Here is a 20,638-nt window from a genome sequence, read left to right on the forward strand (position 1 = left end):
TCTGCTCTGAGCATAAAGGGATGAGAGTTCACCTTAGTTAGTGCTTAGGAAGGACATAGGAGGGGAGGCCCAGGTGCCTTGTTCTTTCTCCCTCCTTTGTGTACTGATAGAACTCTTCACTCCTGTTTCTCTACATAGCCATGAACTAGTTATATTGAGGTGTCATCATAGGTTACGTCAACATCATCAATGTAGGTTGATCCTTTGCAGGGAATTTGCATGCTTGTATGGCTCATACCTAAAACTAACATTCTTCTGAGTCATTTTATTTAATGGTTTATTTGTTTACTATGGGCCTAATTTCCTACAAAAAATAAGGAATGCAGTTTATTTTTCTACTTGTTCACTGAACAGTTGTACCAGAAAGAACATGGATCTAAAATCTGCACTACCTCATTTGAGTCCTACTATGCCAGGAAAAAGCCAGGTGAATGTCAGCCTCTGTGGGTTTCTTCACCCTTTGAAGAGAAAAGTAATTCTTTGCAATATTACAAGAATTCAAGACAACCAAGCACAGCACCTAATTCTGGTTGGTTGATAAATGTAACTTCCTTTATATCTCTCAGTTTTCACATTTCCCAATCCTGTTCTTCTGATGTGATATCCTGTGCCTCTTCTTATACCCATGGTGTTGGTGTGTCATCGTTAGATTTCTAGTTAAGCAAGACATTCTGGCTGAATGGTTTTCTTTCAGTTTTCCTCCTACTCTAACACCCTCTCATCCTGCTCATGGGAAAGGATGCAATGTAACTGTAATAACTGTCTTGATTTTGCCTATTTCTTTACATGTTCCCACATATGTTGCTTCTGCCACTATTACCTCCCTGTATTGATGGAACATGAGTGAGCCAAACATCAGAACATCCTAGAACATGTCCAGAATTGATGCTTGTGTTTTTTTTTTTACTTATTCCTTTTTATTAGACAGTCAAAAACTAAGCAAATAAAAACAAGAAGCAATGCAACGCTATTGAAATAGAAACAGCTGAACTTACTTATGTCACAGAATTTATCCAATGTTATCCGCGTATGAAGCATCCAGTTAGGCTGGGCTTCAGATGCAGCAAAGCCACGCTAATAAAACAGACTGAGCCCCTGGGAGCCTACACTCCAACGCAGAAAGTAGAATGTATACTAAAATGAGCAAAGCAAGGCACAACATATTTCATGGTGATCTGGGAGGCAGGGACGTGGTCTAGCCTATGGAAGGACTCCTATGAAGGTTAATGGTGGCGCTCCATCTAGGGATCTAGGTTGGGGGAAATGGATCGCATCAGGCAGTCGCTGGTCTCCCAGCAACTGCATCTATCATCAGCACCGACCAGATGCAGCCAGGGGAACAGCCGGTGCAACATGTGGGTTAGCCCCCACGACAGCGAAGTGTCTGTGCCCTGGAGATGCTTGTGTTTTTAAATAACTTGTAGGAGTCTGATGGTTGTGAGGAAATTCACTCTTGGAAAGCAATGGTAAGGTTGCTGTGTGTCACAGACACTTGGAGTTCCCTGCAATAGTTTGGCAGAGATATATCTTTCATATAAAATTCGAGGATAATAAATGCTACTTGAAGAGAGGCTGCCTGATAGAACCAGAAACATTTGTTAAATTTCTTACTTGCTCAAATCAGTGCTTTGTTTATGTTTAATACCATAAATTTATGGAAATTAATTAATCTGCCCAACTGCCTTGTTTGTTCCTTGGTTGCACGGCTATTATTCTCTAAAAAGTGAATGAGCAGGGTGAGTTTCATAAGTGAGAAACTGTGGAATAACAATAAGGAGACCTGGACTCTGGCATTCTGGCACTGTATGTGTGACCACAGGCAAATCATTTAATTTATTTTTGCCTCCTGTGAAGTAGAATTGGACTGGTACTACATGGTCACTTAAGTCCTTTCCAACAATAAAGGGTTCTTGTTTTAGCAAAGGGAAAAATAAAAGTGGGCAATACTTAGCACTTGCATCATTTTCCCATCTAGTCACCAAGAAGGTATTCTGCTTTGCTTTCTTTTAAACACTCTTATCTTTCCAAAAGTGTGTTGACAACCTTCTACACTATCTAGGAACACAATAAACTCAATTTTCTTTCTTTCTTTCTTTTTAAATTTATTTGAGAGACAGAGAGCCAGAGACAGACAGAGACAGCTCCAATCAACTGGTTACTCCAAACGTCTGCAATGACCAGGATTGGGCTGGGCCAAAACCAGGAGTGAAGCTTTCAACTGAGGTCTCCCATGTAGGTGGCAGGGATCCAATTATTTGAACCATCACTGCTGCTTCCTGAAGTCTGAACTGGCAGGAAGCTGGAAGCAAGAGTGGAGTCAGGCTTGAACCTAGGCACTACACTGTGAAATGTGGGCATCTTAACTGCTGTCTCAACCTCTAGGCCAAGCAGTGCTCCAGTAAATTCAATTTTCAATACAGAATGAATAAATATCCTGTGAAGTCCACTACATGAGAGATTTTTTTAAAAAGTAAAAACAGACTAATCATCAATTTAAATGATATTTGTTCAAGTGCAAATTCTTGTATAGAAAATAAAATTATCTTGAATAAAATGCTACTCTACTTTTCACAAGTGTTGTTAACTTTTAAGAGGCAGCAAAATGTCTACAAAGTCTGTTCTGTGCTCAAGGCATGTGTGTATGGTGAGCTATTTTCTGAAAGGAATGGAAAGTTGAGTATGGCTCGCACTAGAGCTTTGATTTCAGCAGGTACCCACATTTGACTGTCACATGTTCTGGCTAGATGTGTTTGGTCTGTTATATTATTTAATTTAAGTAAGTATATGCAATCTCACATTCACAGCCTGAATAACTTAATCCAAAGTGAGCAGTAAGAAAATGACAGCTGATATTTCTGCTCCAGGCCATGCTCTTTATTCATCATGAAACTAGGCGAACAATAGTCTGAGAGGAAATAGAGGAAGGAAGAGATGTATGAAACATAGATTTATATCCATTATCCTTAGCGATGAACACATCGATAGTATAGTTTTATATAAGTGTGGCACCTTTTTCCCAAAATTTAGAGCTATCAGATATTATCAATTTTTTTTAAGATTTTATTTATTTTTTAAGATTTTATTCATTTATTTGAGAGGTAGAGTTACAGATAGTGAGAGGGAGAGACAGAGAGAAAGGTCTTCCCTCCGTTGGTTCACTCCCCAAATGGCCAGAATGGCCGGAGCTGTGCTGATCCAAAGCCAGGAGCCAGGAGCTTCCTCCTGGTCTCCCATGTGGGTGCAGGGGCCCAAGGACTTGTGCCATCCTCCACTGCCATCCCAGGCCACAGCAGAGAGCTGGACCAGAAGAGGGGCAGCCGGGACTAGAGCCAGTAGCCATGTGGGATGCCAGCGCCACAAGTAGAGGATTAACCTACTGCACCACGGCGTGGGCCCCCTATATTTACAAATTAATATATAACACACCAAATTTTACTGTCAGGTTCACAAACATGTATGTTATCAATGAGTTAGAGAGAAGTTTCAAACAACACAGGAAGATGCTTTACAACTTACGTGACTTTGGGAAACTATCTCAGATTTTTCACCTACATGAATACAATGGGGATAATTATAATATCTAATCCACAAGATTTTTGTGAACATTGAATATTTGTCTTAAGTGCTTAGTACATAGTGTGCACCATGGCGAAGTGCTAGATTTTATTTACCTATTCACTTACTGTTATTCCCAAATTTTGTTCCAGGGCACGTTCCTGGTTTGTACACATTTGAACAACACTGCAGATTTTATCTATTCTTGGAGATTTGTAAAGCAATTTGCTCTGTCAATGACTTGGAGACTTTCTGAAATGAACCTGTTTAATTTATTTCTCAAGTACATTTGACTGCAGAAATTGTTTTTTTTAGCAAAATAGCTTTTATAAAAATATTTTATAAAATATTTATTAATATTTTAATTAATGTGTTTTTATGCAAACTTTTATCAAACAAAAGGAATTCAGTGAAAAGTGGCATTGTCTTACATGTTTTTAAATCTCTTTAATGTCTGGCTTAATGACAGACAGTTGGATTCTTATGCTCCTACATGTAGACTGCTGTGAAAGGTTTTGGGTGAAGCAGTACAAGAAAATCTGGCCTTACTCAGATAAGTATTTTAAGAAAGCAGAAGGCTTTCTAAAAAATATTGTTTTATTTATTTGAGAGGTAGCGTTTTCAAGACAGAGGAGAAGAGATAGAGATCTTTCATCAGCTGGGTTACTTCTTAAATAGCCACAATGGCCAGGGCTGGATCAGGCCAAAGCTAGGAGCCAGGAGCTTCATCTGGGTCTCCTGTGTGTGTGCAGTGGCCCAGGCATTGGGCCCATCCTCTGCTGCTTTCCCAGGCACATTAGCAGGGAGCTGGATGGGGAGTGGAGCAGCCAGGACTTGAACCAGTTCCCCCATATGGGATGCCAGCATTGTAGACAGTAGCTTGATATATTATGCCACAGCACTGGCCCCAGCAGGAGTGTTTTAGCAACATTTTCAGCAAATTGTGATTATTCTATAATACTATGTTAAAATTTGGCATCTGTTTTCTTAAGGGTTCATGGCAACATGGATTCAAAAATCATCAATGAATTTACACTGTTACAGAAAAATCTATTGATTCATCTCGAATTTGAAAGAACATGTTAACCCCTCTTCTTCTCCCCTCTTTTTATCTCTGGAATACACATGTACATATCTCCAATATAGGGCCAGCGTTGTGGCATAGAAGGTTAAACTACCACCTACAACGCTGGAGTGTCCCATATGGGTGCTGGTTCCAGTCTTGGATACTCCTCTTCAATACAGCTTTCTGCCAATGCACCTGGAAAAGCAGTGGAAGATGGCCCAAATGCACCCACGTGGGAGACCCAGATGAAGTTTCAGGCTCCTGGTTTCAGTGTGGCACAGCCCATACTGTTGTGGCCATTTGAGGCGTGAACTAGCAGATTGAAGATTTCTCTAGATATATAGATAGAAAGATAGAAAGATAGATCTGCCTTTCAAAGAAATAAATACATCTTTATAAAAAAATGCAGGTTATGTGTATCTTGTCAATATTATTCTGCTGCATATATGTTATGAATATTAAAGTTTAAATTGGTTGATAGAAACCCTCAGTGTCAAGATCCATGCCCAGAGAAAGCATGCATCTAATAAGTGAGTTCTGATTCCGATCATGGTGCTTCTTGTTATTGTAGTGCTTTGCAGAAATTAACTTACTCAAATAATAACACAGTGGCTTCATACAAGAGGTGAGAGGGAATTATAATCCCAGTGGGTTTAAATTCTTAGGCTGTGAAAAATAAATAAACTTTAACATTTTCTGACCTCTCCTATATAAAGCATGAATCAGGTGTGAACATTGCTGAGTACAGAGTTAGCAACAGCCTCTCCAGGGCTTTCCCTGGAGAGGGAAAGGTTGCCAAGTACTGAACATTGCTGTTCACTCTCTCAGAGAGTGTGTTTCCATTTCCTACTCAGGTGCTCTAGGTTTAAGACAGCCCTGCGGAATACCTGCTCCACTTCCAATCTCCTTCTAAATCTTTAAAAAAAAACAATTATTGACATTAGCTAGCAAAACTTCCAACCCTTCTTGCAAATAGCAAAGGATATGAAAGAGTTTTCAACATCCATATTTAAAATGTCATTGGAACCTTTTCTGGTTCTTTTTATTCTTTTTTATGCCTTTTCAATAATATCATTCCTATATTCTCCTAGAAATTCACAACAAAAAGCATTTTAATACGTAAAATATGAAATGGACAGCAATAGATAATGGAAGAAACTTTTTAAACAGCTTTAAGAAAACTGCTAGCCTTAAATAAACAGAACTCTTTCTAGGAATAACAATAATTCTTAAGCATTTCTCTTCTGTTTTGAAAAATAAGATAGAGCATAAAAATGTGTTTCATAAATCACTGAGATACGTAAATAAAGGAAGCTACAGAGCTTCCTGGACCAGTAAAAGCTCACTTTTAACTTTAATATATCCGCTTGTAAGAACAAGTATATCATAGCTGAAATATAAATAATCATAGATTCACAAATAATTTCTTCCTTTTGGCAAATTTTTGAACAATTTCCAAGTTTTCAACACTGTAAATAATATATAATTTAAGGGTTTGTTCTGTAACTTACAGGGATGATGAAAGATATTTTTCTTCTGAAATTCTGTCATAACTAGTTTGTAAATTTATGCAAGTTGAAAGCCAGATTTTTCATAATTAGATGATTAATGAGTCTGTTTCTGTAGTTCATGGGTCAGATAGTGGGCTGAGTTAAAGATTTCCTGGGGGGCCGGCGCCGCGGCTCACTAGGCTAATCCTCCGCCTAGCGGCGCCGGCACACCGGGTTCTAGTCCCGGTTGGGGCGCCGGATTCTGTCCCGGTTGCCCCTCTTCCAGGCCAGCCCTCTGCTGTGGCCAGGGAGTGCAGTGGAGGATGGCCCAGGTGCTTGGGCCCTGCACCCCATGGGAGACCAGGAAAAGCACCTGGCTCCTGGCTCCTGCCATCGGATCAGCGCGGTGCGCCGGCCGCAGCGCGCCAGCCGTGGCGGCCATTGGAGGGTGAACCAACGGCAAAAGGAAGACCTCTCTCTCTCACTGTCCACTCTGCCGCGGCGGCCATTGGAGGGTGAACCAACGGCAAAAGGAAGACCTCTCTCTCTCACTGTCCACTCTGCCTGTCAAAAAAAAAAAAAAAAAAAAAAAGATTTCCTGGGATCTATGAGAAAGAAAAGATATACTTCCATTCCCTTTTTCTGCCTGGGAAGGACTAAGGACCTCTCTCCCTGTTTTCCCCCCACAGTGGTCATGTGGAGATCTGGCCTAGACAAGGACAGAGCTTCTCCCCCCAAGAGGGCCTTCCGTGAGCTTTCATTCTGAAACGCAGACTGCAAGACCCTGCTCAAAATGTGTCCACGGCAATCCATGTCCTCTGTGGGCTGACCCTTTAACATAGCCTGCTTTCTCTCCTTCTTGCCCCACTGTTACCCTTCCTGCGTACACGGTAAGTTCCTGAAGCAACATTCAGCAGCCATTACTGCAAATGCTCTCTCAGCCTGGAATTTCCATTTTTCTACTGCACTCCCCAGTTGAACCTTTAAATTCCACTGTGAAACCCACTGCCTCCCACACACCTTTTCTGATTGCCTCAGCCAGAACAGAACTACCTTCCTTAAACTCTCAGAGCGCCTGATTTGAACTTGGGTGGACCTTGGGTTTTCCCCAGGATCCTAGCCTGTTTCTTTATCTCATCTTACTGAAAAGTTATTCCCTGGGCCCAGTCATCTATCCCCAAGGCTTCCGTTATTACTAACATGAAACTGATTTCAAAATTTGTACCTTCAGCTCAACCACTCCTCTGATTGTTCCATTACAACATGTTCTTTTGCCCGAATTCACTGTTAGTTACATTAATCATCATTGGCCTGCTCACTTGAGCTATCCTGATTTCCCTTCTCCATCCCCCTACCCCTACCTCAGCATTTTATAGATGAAGAAATCATTTTTTAGCTAATTGTATATATCTGAGTTTTCCCTGCTTCCATTAGTAACTTCCCAAGGACAAATAATGCTAAACATAGAACCACTTATGTAGATACTGATTGGATATTCATTGAATAGGATAATCTTATAGTGAGGTTTAGCAATTTTTTAGAAACTTTTTTAAGAAAATATTATTTATTTGAAAAGCAGAGTTACAGAGAGTAAGAGGGAGGGAGAGAGAGATCTTCCATACTCTGATTCACTCCCCAAATGGCTGCAATAGCCAGAGTTGAGCCAGGCCAAAGCCAGGAGCCAGGCTCTTCTTTTAGGTTTCCAACATGGGGATAGGGCCCAAGTCCTTGGGCCATCTTCTGCTGCTTTCCCAGGTGCTTTAGCAGGGAGCTGGATTGGAAGTGAAACAAGTAGGACTTGAAATGGCACCCATATGAGATGCCTGCATGCAGGCAACATCTCCACCTGCTATGCCACAATGCAATACCCCAATAATTTTCTTTTTAAAAAATGAACATAGTTTCATTTTACTTGAAAGCTATAAAGAGAGAGATAGGACAGCTGCATCCCATATTGGAGGGTGGGTTTGAGTCCCAGCTACTCCACTTCAGATCCAGCTCACTGCTACTGGGAAGGAGTGAATGATGGCTTAAGTACTTGAGTTCCTGATATGCAAGTGGAAGACCCAGTCCTAGCTGAAGTGGCCATTTGGGAAATGAACTAACAATTGGAAGATCTCTGTTTCCATCTCTCCCTCTCACTGGCACTCTGCCTTTCAAATAAATAAATAGATCTTGATCTTAAAAAGAAAAAAAAGACTATCACATACTGATAGACTTATGAGTTATTCTAGCTATAAAATGATTTTTAAAATATAATTCCAATGTCAAACTATTTCAGAGCATAGAATACCTAATCTACCAACAAGCCTAGTAATGGTACGGATAAAAGAGAGAAAACAGCTACACCTGGCAAGGTTAGGAAACTGATGTGGGATGAGATCAGGTTTAAGAGTAAGGAGGCAAAAACTTCACAGAAAACTTGAGGAATTTCAAAAGGCATGGTGAGGTCAGCACCACGGCTCACTAGGCTAACCCTCTGCCTGTGGCGCCGGCACCCTGGGTTCTAGTCCCAGTTGCTTCTATTCTAATCCAGCTCTCTGCTGTACCCCGGGGGAGGCAGTGGAGGAAGGCCCAAGTGCTTGGGCCCTGCACCCGCATGGGAGACCAGGAGGAAGCTCCTGGCTCTTGGCTTCGGATTGGCACAGTGTGCCGGCCGTAGCAGCCATTTAGGGGGTGAACCAACAGAAGGAAGACCTTTCTGTCTCTCTCTCTCTCACTGTCTAACTCTGCCTGTCCAAAAAAAAAAAAAAAAAAAAAAAAAAAGGCATGGTGAAAAAGTGGTAGGAGATGGAATCAGAAAAGGTATTTTATAAACGTCTTCAGGATAGGGAGAGATTACAATGGCAGAGCAGGGAAGGAGCTTACTGCTCTAGTTTAGGGGAAGATAGTTTTAAAAATGTGGAAAGAGTGCAGTCTCAGGGAAGAGTTAGGGAGAAAACAGCAGAGGAAATGCTACACAAATTAGAGGAACACAGTGGACCTATGTGGAGGGTGTGGACATCCACAACTCAGGATGCCAGCAGCCAAGGGCCTCCACACCAGTTGAAGAGTAAGGTGAGACCAGACTGCAACAACCCAAGTCGCTGGTGGAAAAGCTGCAGGAAGAGCCTGGAGGGAATCTGACTTGGAGCCCCGTGGGGGATAGTGTACCTGACAAACTAGAGGAGAAAAAACAAAGTGGGGGGCATGTTTCTCTCTCCCAGATCACCCTGCAATGGCATCCTGTAACAAGCTGATACAGGCGGCATTTTGGACATATATAACAGCTGCGCCCGCTTGTGTCCACACACAACAACCAGCCAAGCAGAGACTCCTAAGCCTGGTGTGGAGAACAAACAGGGGGCTGGGTGCTCATGACTATGGGAGGCTTCTGTGCCAGAACTGTGAAAACACTGAGGCTTCATGGCAGGACTCAAGGTGTGGTTGGGACTTTGGGATGTCACTGTGGGAGGCTCCATGCTCTCAGGACTCCTTGGTTACCTGATGAGGGACATTGCCAGGGAATCTGAGCTTACACTGAGGACTGAACATATCTTTGTGTGGTCCCTGTGGCAGAGTGAACAAATAATATACCCACTGAGGCTAGCACCCAGGTGCTGGTCTCCTTTGAGGAGAGGAACTCAGCTGAGTCTCTGCCGAGATAAGGAAAAAACCTCCAAACATATGAAAAAGGAAGTGCAACACCAAACACCGCAGAAACAAAGAAAAATCACCAGAAATTACTACAAAGAGTTGTATATCAGCAAACTGGGAAACCTAGAAGAAATGGATAGATTCCTGGATACATAAAACCTACCTAAATTGAGGCATGATGGCATAGAATACCTAAACAGACCCATTACCCATTACCAAGAAGGAAGTTCAATCATAATAAAGGCCCTCCCCACAAAGAAAAGCCCAGGACTGGATTGCTTCACTGCTGAATTCTATCAGACATTTAAAGAAGAACTAACTCCAATTATTATCAAGTTATTCAAAACAATAGAAAGGGAGAGAATCCTCCCAAATTCTTTCTATATAAGCCAGCATCACCTTAATTCCTAAACCCCAAAAAGAAGCAACAGAGGAGAACTAAGGACCAATTTCCCTGATGAACACAGATGCAAAAATCCTCAACAAAATTCTACCAATCAAATCCTATAACACATCAGAAAGATCATTTACCCACACCAAGTGGGATTTATCCCAGGTATGCAGGGAAAGTTCAACATTTGCAACTCAATCAATGTGATATATCACATTAAAAAATGAAGAAAAACCATATGGTTATCTCAATAGATGCAGAGAAAGCATTTGATAAAATACAACATACTTTTAAGTTGAAAACCTTAAGAAAATTGTGTATAAAAAGGAACACTCCTCAAAACAATCAAGCCAATTTGTGACAAACCCATGGCCAGCATCATATTGAATTGAGAAAAGTTGGAAGCATTCCCACTGAGATCCAGAACCAGATAAGGATGCCCACTCTCAATACTGCTATTCAAGATATTCCTGGAAGTTTTAGTCAGAGCCATTAGACAAGAAAAAGAAATCAAATGGGATACAAATTGGGAAGGAGAAAGTCAAACTATCCATCCCTATTTGCAGATGACATGATTCTATATATATGGGATCCAAAATACTCCAGAAAGAGACTATTGGAACTCATAGAAGAGTTTGGTAAAGTAGCAAGATATAAAATCAATACACAACAATCAACAGCCTTCGTATATACAGACAATGCCACTGCTGAAGAAAGAACTTCTAAGATCAATCCCATTCACAATAGCTACAAAAAAAAATACCTTGGAATAAACTAACCAAGGATGTCAAAGATCTCTATGATAAGAATCACAAAACATTAAATAAATAAATAGAAGAACATACAAAAAATAGAAAAATCTTTCACGTGTATGGATTGGAGGAATCAATATCAAATTGTCCATTCTTCCAAAAGCAATTTATAGATTCAATGTGATACCAATCAATACACCAAAGACATTCTTCTCAGATCTAGAAAAAAAATGATGCTGAAATTCATATGGAAACACAGGAGACAGGAGACCTTGAATAGCTAAAACAATCTTGTATAACTAAAACATTGCTGAAGGCATCACAATACCAGATTTCAAGGCATACTGCAAGGCAGTTATAATGAAAATAGCCTGGTACTGGTAAAAAACAGATGGATAGACCAATGGAACAGAATAGCAATGCCAGAAATCAATCCAAGCCTCTACAATCAACTTATATTTGACCAAGGAGCTAAAACCAACCCCTGGAGTAAGGACAGTCTATTCAATAAATGGTGCTGGGAAAATTGGATTTCCACGTGCAGAATCCTTTCACCTTACACAAAAATACATTCAAACTGGATTAATGACCTAAATCTACAACCTGATACCATCAAATTATTAGAGAACATTGGGGAACCCCTGCAAGAGATTGATACAAAGAGTTCTTGGAAAACACTCCAGAGGCACAGGCAATCAAAGCCAATATTAACAAATGGGATTGCATCAAATTGAGAAGCTTCTCTACTGTAAAAGAAACAGTAAAGTGAAGAGGCAACCAACAGAATGGGAGAAATTATTTGCAAACTAAGCAACTGATAAAGGATTTACAACCAAAATATACAAAGAGATCAAGAAACTCCATAACAACAATACAGACAACCCAGTTAAGAAATGGGCCAAGGACTCAAACAGACATTTTTCAAAAGAGTAAATCCAATGGCCAACCGACACATGCAAAAATGTTCAGAATCATTAGCCATCAGGGAAATGCAAACCAAAACCTCAATGGGTTTCACCTCACCCAAGTTAGAATGGCTTTGATACAGAAATCAACAAACTCAAAAGATGCCCTAAATCACTGTTGGGGGGGATGTAAACAGGTAAAACAACCATGGAAGACAGTGTGGAGATACCTCAGAAATCTGAATATTTAGTTACCACATGACCCAGCCATCCCACTCCTGGGAATTTACCCAATGGAAATGAAACCATATCTGTACCTCCACATTTATTGCAGCTCTATTCACAATAGCTAAGACATGGAATCAACCTAAATGTCAGTCAACTGAATTTTGGATAAAGAAACTATGGGATATGTACACTACAGAATACTAAACAGTGTTAAAAATAATGAAACCCAGTCATTTGCAATAACATGGATGAATCTGGAAAATATCATACTTAGTGAAATAAGCCAGCCACAAAGGGACAAATACCATATGTTCTTCCTGATCTGTGAGAACTAATAGAGCAGCTAAAAGAAAATCTGTAGAGTTGAAATTGACATTTTGAGAAGCAATGACTTGAACAACCCTTGTGTCAACAGTTGTTTTTTTCTTCTTCATACTATTCGTTGAACTCTTTACTTAACACAGAGTTAATCATATGTTTATAAAGTCAACTAAAATTGATCTCAGTAAAAATAAGAGTGGAAATAAGAGAGGGAGGAGGAAGCTTATAATTGTAAGGCTGTACAGTTCTGCATATATTTCTACAGACTTACTTCTAAGGGTACAGTTTAAAAACCTGCCATGGGACCCCAAATCCCATTAAGCTGAGTGGTAAAAATGCCTCCCTAAGGTTAAAGTGATTATACTAAATGTTAAAGTTATCATATAGATAGCATTAAGTGTTAAAGGGATCATATAAATAAGTGTCTGGTAATAATAATAGAATTAAAAAGGAGAGAATGTTCCAACATGGGAAACAGTCCACACAGCAGGCTCATAGAATGACAATAGTTTTAAATAGCACTCTGACCTCAGAATCATCCCTTAAGGTATTCTGGTCTGGCTGAAAAGCCCATGAAAGCATTTCAGGCATGGAAAGCCAAGACACTGTGACAAAAAATGTCCTACATGAAGGATCTTGGTGGGTGAGACCCCAGTGGAAAGAAGTGGACATCAAAGAAGGATGTACTTTTCTCTGAAGGGAGGAGAGAACTTCCACTTTGCTTATGCCCTTTTCTAAACACTGACAGAGATCGTGGATTCAAAAGGCTTCCATAGCTTTGGCAGCTCATGTCAAGAGCCTCAGGTGATCACTGACATCATACATAAGAGTATTAATTATTAAATTAACAACTGGAGTCACTGTGCACTTCTCATGCAGGACCTCTGTGTTCAATGAGTTGTATCATGAAAATTAACTATAAAACTTGTTCTGAACAGTTTATGTGTGTGTGTGTGTGTGTGTGTGTGTGTAAATTGTTGAAATCTTTACTTAGTATAGAGTTGGTCTTTTGTTTATAGAGTTAATTGAAAATGAATCTTAATGGAGAATGGGTCTGGGAATGGGAGGAGGAGGAGGGGTTAGGTGGGAGTGAGGTGGGAAGATGGGTATGGTTGGAAGAATCACTATACTCCTAAAGTTGTACTTATGAAATGTGTACCCCTTAAATAAAAGGTTTCTTTGAGGAAAAAAAACTCTTCAGGATTATGACCTTAGAATGAGAATGCCTGCAAGACCAAGAAATAGAAATTCTTGCCTGGAGCACATAGTGCCCTAGAGCTTTCCTTGACACCTGTTTCCTTTTCTTATCTGTTCAAAGAGCTTTAAGGACAGCATTGCAGAGTCTTACTCAGAGCATACACCTACCTTCTTGAACCCTGAGAAAACCATTGTTATCCAGGATTATTCTAGAGATCCAACCAATGTACTCAGCTAAGAAAAATGAATAGGAGGGGTGGGGTAATATCATTTACTTGTAGGTGATATGATTGTTTATGAAGAAAATTAAAGTATAAAGAACAGCTGTTAGATCTAACAACAAAATTCCTTTAACAGTATCATGATATTAGAAATACAATGAAGAATAATAGATGTCTTTATAATTTTATAATAGCTGTCTTCATTGCAAAGGAAAAAATATCCTATCCTCAACAACAACAATAAAGAAATTGGACATTGACAATAAAAAATACAAAGCATATATAAATAAAATTATATAAAAATATAAATGTAGATTTAGTTATAGGAAAAATATGTCATATTTATAAATGAGAAGCCTATATGCTTTCAAAGTTATTTTTTCTCCGTGTAACATCATTCAATTTCTGTTCCAATAAAAGTGCCCTTTCATTAAATTTTGTTCACTATGACTAGTAAGTAGGAACAGGAAACTAGCAAAAATATTTTGGAATAGTAGCTCTACCAGGTATAAACTTGTTACATGTGATATATAATAGTAAGCAGTATATAAAGTACAAAAACTAGATTACAGGCTAATCTGCATTTAAAATCACTCTCTTACAAATATGTGTGTATTAAACTGATGTGCATGTTTGTATTGCTATGTGTTTATGTGTGTCTCTGCTTATTTAGGAAATTAACTGTTAACAATGATGACTCTGAAGGTATAAATATGCAGAACCTTCACTTCATACATTATACATTGCTGAATCCTTGACCGTGAGCACTTTTTTTTTCTATTTTATAATTTAAAATGGAGGCATTTTTGGAAAACTTAAGACTTTCGTCCTTATATGGACACTACTATATCAGAGCAGGAGCAACCATCCACTGCAGGGGTTGGCAAAGGCTCAAAAGAAAGGACAGTGGAGTTGCTTCTTGAAATAGTGCTAGTCATTCCAGAGTTGGAGAAGGGAGAGGAATGGCGATTCACATGAAGAGAATTGTGTGTCTAGTGGCTGAGGGGTGGATCGAGGCACCGGTTTAAGGAAAACTGATGATAAAGATGAAAGAGAAGAATGACTTTGGATGGAAGAGCCTATGTGACCTGGTGATTAGGTCAATGATGTAATCCAGCTTTCCAGCTTAGATAATAACATGAAGCATAGTACTAGCAAATGCAAGAGGCAGAGTAGGTTTGGATGGAGAAATTCATACATTCAGTTTTGTGGTTTTTTTTTTGTTTGTTTGTTTGTTTGTTTCTTTGTTTTTTATTTTTGACAGGCAGAGTGGACAGTGAGAGAGAGAGACAGAGAGAAAGGTCTTCCTTTTGCCATTGGTTCACCCTCCAATGGCCGCCGCAGCTGGCACGCTGCAGCCTGCGCACCGCGCTGATCTGATGGCAGGAGCCAGGTGCTTCTCCTGGTCTCCCATGGGGTGCAGGGCCCAAGCACTTGGGCCATCCTCCACTGCACTCCCTGGCCACAGCAGAGAGCTGGTCTGGAAGAGGGGCAACCGGGACAGAATCCGGCACCCTGACTGGGACTAGAACCCAGTGTGCCGGCACCACAAGGCAGAGGATTAGCCTAGTGAGCCGCAGCGCCGGCCACATTCAGTTTGTAACATGATCAGTTTGAGTTGTATGTGGAACATCCACGTAGAGTTCAGAAACTCTTAGTTTAAGAGTCAGGCTCCAGGCGTGAGACGAAGACTTTTGTGAGTTTGTAGCCTACTGAAAAGCAGTCCTGGGCATTTGAGAGAGGGATGCACTGGCAGGAAGCCTGTGATTCAAGCTAATCAACCCTGTGCATTCTCTGTGTATTTTCCAACAGCTTCCTCCTCAAAACACAGTTCAGTTTCATGTTGATATTAAGCAAAGATCCTCAACTCATCTTCCCTCTGAATAACACGGCTATAAAATAAACACATTCTAAACATTCCCTGAAAGAGATTGTCTTAACATGGATTGAGTGGCCATTACACGCAGGCACTAGGCCTGCTCACAAACTTACAAACAGGATTCCATTTAACCTTTGCAACTTGCTTTGAGATAGATATTATCTAACATTGTAGATAAGATACCAAAGTTCAAAGATGTCAGGGATACACAACTCATGAAAAATGGCAAAGCCTCCTTCCATTCAAAGTTAATCTAATACCAAAGCTTATACCTTTATCCCCTAACTTCCATCCTACTGCTCTGTATTCACCATGATTTTACAGGGTTTCCTTTAAATGTGTAAAAATAATCAAACAAGAAACAAAACAAAAGAGGAAGGGGAGAAGCTACTACTTTCCAATCCCAATGTCAGACCAAAGCGAAGACTTAGAGGACACCTTCCAGGGAATTCCATTGAGAAAGTCATGATACTTTTCAGAAGCAGTCTTTCTTAGAACTATTTATCTGATATTAATGATTGTCTCCTAGATCTAATACATAGAGTTTTACTGTTGATAGATTTCAGGACATAAACTTACCAGTGTTTCCTGTATGTGAAATCAAAGATGTCAGGTAGTGAGTAAATGCCTCTCTCTTATCTGTGGAAACATAGGAGATTGGTATGATACCCCTAACCTAATCATTATTTTTTTCTAAAGCTCAAATGTTGTAAATAGTACTATTCAAGAAACTTTGAATAGAAAGGCAAAACATTGCATTTCACTGAAGAAAAAAAATAGTACAATAAACACAGTAAAAGAAAAAAAAAAGCTTTGTGTGGCCCTCCTTCCTGAATTATACAATGGAAATATTGTAAATACAATGCCATGGTATGTGTACAAATTCATTATATGCTTGTCTATCTCTCAGCTACTGCTAAATAGTTCATATAAATGGCCACTTAGGGAGCTAGTGTCATGATGCAGCAAGTTAAGCTGCTGATTGAAACACATCAAAGTGCAGGTTGAAGCCCCAGCTACTCTGCTTCTGATCCAACTCCCTGCTAATGCACCTGGAAAGGTAGTGGATGATGGCCAAAAGTGCTTGAGTTCCTGCCACCTCAGGATGGAGTTCAGGACTCCTGATTTTGGCCTGCCCTGATCAGGCTGTTGTAGCCAATTGCAGATGAACCAGTAAGTAGAAGATTCTCTCTCTTTCTCTCTCTCTCTCTCTCTCTCTCTCTCTCTCCATCTTTCCCTGTCACTTTGCTTTCAAATAAATGAATAAATCTTTTAAAAAATAAATGACCATTGTGAGTATCTTAGAATTTAGTTCTTGTATACTCTTGTTCTCTGTCAATGACATTGTGTCTTCTTGAACAACTACACTTTATCCAAATTAATCTCACCAAGGATTTAAGGATAAGAGATGATCATGTCTGGTTGAAGAGCATATGGAAGGTATTTAATAAATATAGTATATGATCTTTTATCTCTACCAGTATTAAAGCTATGATTGGTTTCTCTAAATTAGGAAATGCCCTCGATACAAATGATTTAAACAAAATTTTTGTTCTAATTCAAAACATGCTACTGTATGAGGAACTCTGGCTTTTAATAGTTAACTTTGTACTTACTTGTGTACCTCTGTTGTCTTATAATGAGACATTAAGGCGTTGTCCAATCTGAAGTTCTTCTTTTAACCACTCAATCAGCATCATGCTTAAATATTCAGATTTCAGCTTGAGAAAGTACATGCAGATCACTAGTTGTTCTCTCTGCAATTCTATTTTCTGGATATACAAGCTACATATCCAAAGCTTTGGCAATCTAGAAGATTTACTTTGTCATCGATGCCACAATTATGAGGAAAACTTGTGACAAGGCTATGCTATTGATTACTAGACAAGACAGATCTAATTAGAAAATAAGATTCAAGCTTCCAGCCAAACTCACCTCCCAAGTCAAAACTTAGTCCATTGTGAATGTAGTAAAAACACAATTTGCATTTAGCTAAAAGTAGTGACCAAAAGAAAAAAGGGAAATGCACTAGTCAGCTAATTGGACCTTAAAAAAAAATCTGGTAATAAATTATTCAACACCACAAGGTCTCTACTGTATTTTTGCGCCTGTGAAAACAATATCTCATTTTTATCATTATACCTTATAAAAGGAGTCGGGTACCTTTTTTTGCCCAGGGAACTCTCGATTGCAAAGCTCTATTATTTGCTGAAGGGTAGTATCTAGAAGGCAAATAGTTAAAGACATCACTTTAAATGACAAAAGCTGAACACTTTACCCCACTTTCACTCTCACTTCTATTCATCCTTCCTTTGTGAACGAGTTCAGCTTTCTAAGCTCTCCAACTACCTGCCCCTAATTTGTATTCCTAGGAAGAAGCTCAGTTAGTTATTTTGCATTTGTGTGCTAATGTTGATGAGCTTCCTTCTATGGGGGAGGGGAGAGGAGGAAACCCAGTACTTGGCCGGTGGGGGAGAGAGGGAGGGAAGGTGCAAGGTTCGATGAGAGAGGCTTGCTGAATTTTAACCTTGAATGCCTCTTGCTGAGCATCTAAAAAAGCCTTCCCAGTTTTCAGAATTAGGACACCCTATGAAAATTCCTGTGGATACATACATTAGAACCAAAAGGGTTAGTGAAAATGTGGACTTTGGGAAGTTATTTACTGGCTATAATAATCACTGAAGAATAATGATGTATTAGATCTTCAAGTACATGAATACCTCAAGAGAGCTCCGTAAGTCATGAAAGGGATAGATTTATTGCTTTTGTCTGGGAGGTAGGGTCTGGCAGGAGGAAAATGTTACATAGTTTACCCAGACAAAAGGATAGAATTTTTTTCTCAATTGTTAGTAGAATATAGGAGAGGTTTTTCTCCTCTACCATAGGGAGAATATGGGAAACAGAACATATTCACAGAAAATAATTTAAATTGAAATAATCTTATTAGATGTCTTTGTAGTTTACACATAATAATATTCTGACTTACTTGTGCCTAGTGATGTTTCACTCTGTTTCTCAGGGCATCACTAGGAAAAAGTAAAAGTTCTCCTTGTGTTCCACTTGTAAAGCAAAACAATATACTCGTATATTTATTACCCAGTAAATAGCAGTGCAAAACACATGGCCTCATTATGAATAATTAGTATGTGTAGTCTGGCATTTAATGAACCAACCAGGGTGTAAAATGCCCAGTAGAAGTGGCTGGGACCTCTCTCTGAAGATTCTGTTATTAACCAGTGAACTCAAGAAATTTTCATTTTTCTTCCAGCTTTTTACAAATTCAGCTTTCTAGTAAAGGCCTAGATTATCAGTGGCTTTGCCTGATCAATGATTTTTATAGGTTGTTGTGTACTGTTTTTTTTGAAAATCAGAGTAAATGCTATCATTCAATGTAAACTAAAATTAAGATGTAATCCTAAGGGGCCGACACTGTGGCATAGTGTGTAACGCTGCCGCCTGCAGCACTGGCATCCCATACGGGCACCGGTTCGAGTCCCAGCTGCTCTACTTCTGATCCAGCTCTCTGTTACGGCCTGGAAAAGCAGTGGAAGACAGCCGAAATCCTTGGACCCCTGCACCCATGTGGGAGACCCAGAAGAGGCTCCTGTCTCCTGGCTTCAGATTGGCACAGCTCCAGCAGTTGCAGCCATCTGGGGAGTGAACCAGCAGATAGAAAACACTCTCTCTCTCTCTCTCTCTCTCTCTCTCTGCCTCTGCCTCTTTGTAAATCTGCCTCTCAAATAAATAAAATAAATCTTTAAAAAAGAGATGTAATCCTAATAATATCTGAGGGAGAATACAAAATAATCTTGGGAAAAAAGACATTCGTTTATAATACGGCAAATTCATAGACAGAGTTTTGAACAAAAGGTCAGAAAGCAAAGATCATCATTCAAAGCTTGCATTCATCTATTTGATGCAGACCCGTCCAATACTCTGTGACTTGCCATGTCCTTGAACTCTGTGTCTCATTTTGTTCCTGATATCAGGCCAATTCCAAGAGACAGAGCAACAACAAATACTTCTAAGAAAGTTTTCAATAGTCTTAAAAATATAAAAAAGGTTATTACCGTCTTGTTGCTAATAGTACAAAAAATACCAGTTAATTACTCTCAATTCCTCTGAAGTTTTATGAACTTTATGTAGTGATACCTATCTTCGGATCCGTGTTTATTTTCATCCTAAGAACATACTTGACAGGCTCACCTTGCAGTAGAAGTGAACTGTACATAACAGAGACAGGAATTCACAGTAGATGAAAACAAATCTTGCTGAAGGATGAAGTCTCCTGTTAAGCTGGCAAACATAGTCCACAAGAACACCAAGAAGAAATGTGCTTCTTGCCTGATCTTCCCTGTCTGCCCTGGATTCCTGCCAGGCAGCATATTGGGAAAATCTATACCTTTATAGCACTGCAGTTTAGTAGAGGAGGGGCACAGGAATTCCATCATAGAGTAATAGCAAAACAGCAGAGGTATGCACAAGAGACCATGGAAGTTTAGATAAAAGATTAGATAAAAGCAAAACTACTCCCTCCCAATCCCCCCACCAAAAAATTTTTTTTGGAAATGACAGCAGGAATTTGGCAAGGAACATTGGAAAGCCAGCAGCCTGGATGTACCTGTATGGAAAGAATGATTCCTAGCAGCATGCATTCTCACTCCCAGAATAGACATCAGCGAAACCAACAAGGATACAGAATAACTTTTCATTTTTTAAAAAATAGGTTTCATTTTTCAAAAACCATCCTAGGGACAGTGGTACATGATTTCAAGTGCCTTGGAAAAATTATTCAATGATACTTTGTAGAGCCCAGTAAGGCAGATTTCATTCAGAACCATATCAATAGGCATAGAGACCATGGAGTGGGGGAGAGGGATTAGGCCCAGTTCCAAATATGGTATGGCCAGGTGGGAATTCCTAGCCAAGAAACAGAGTGAGGGTCAGTAGGTGGAAAATTGCTAAGAGGTCTGAACTATCAAGGATGAAGGAGATTC

Source organism: Oryctolagus cuniculus, chromosome 9, assembly GCF_964237555.1.
Source record: "Oryctolagus cuniculus chromosome 9, mOryCun1.1, whole genome shotgun sequence".
Classification (NCBI taxonomy): Eukaryota; Metazoa; Chordata; class Mammalia; order Lagomorpha; family Leporidae; genus Oryctolagus; species Oryctolagus cuniculus.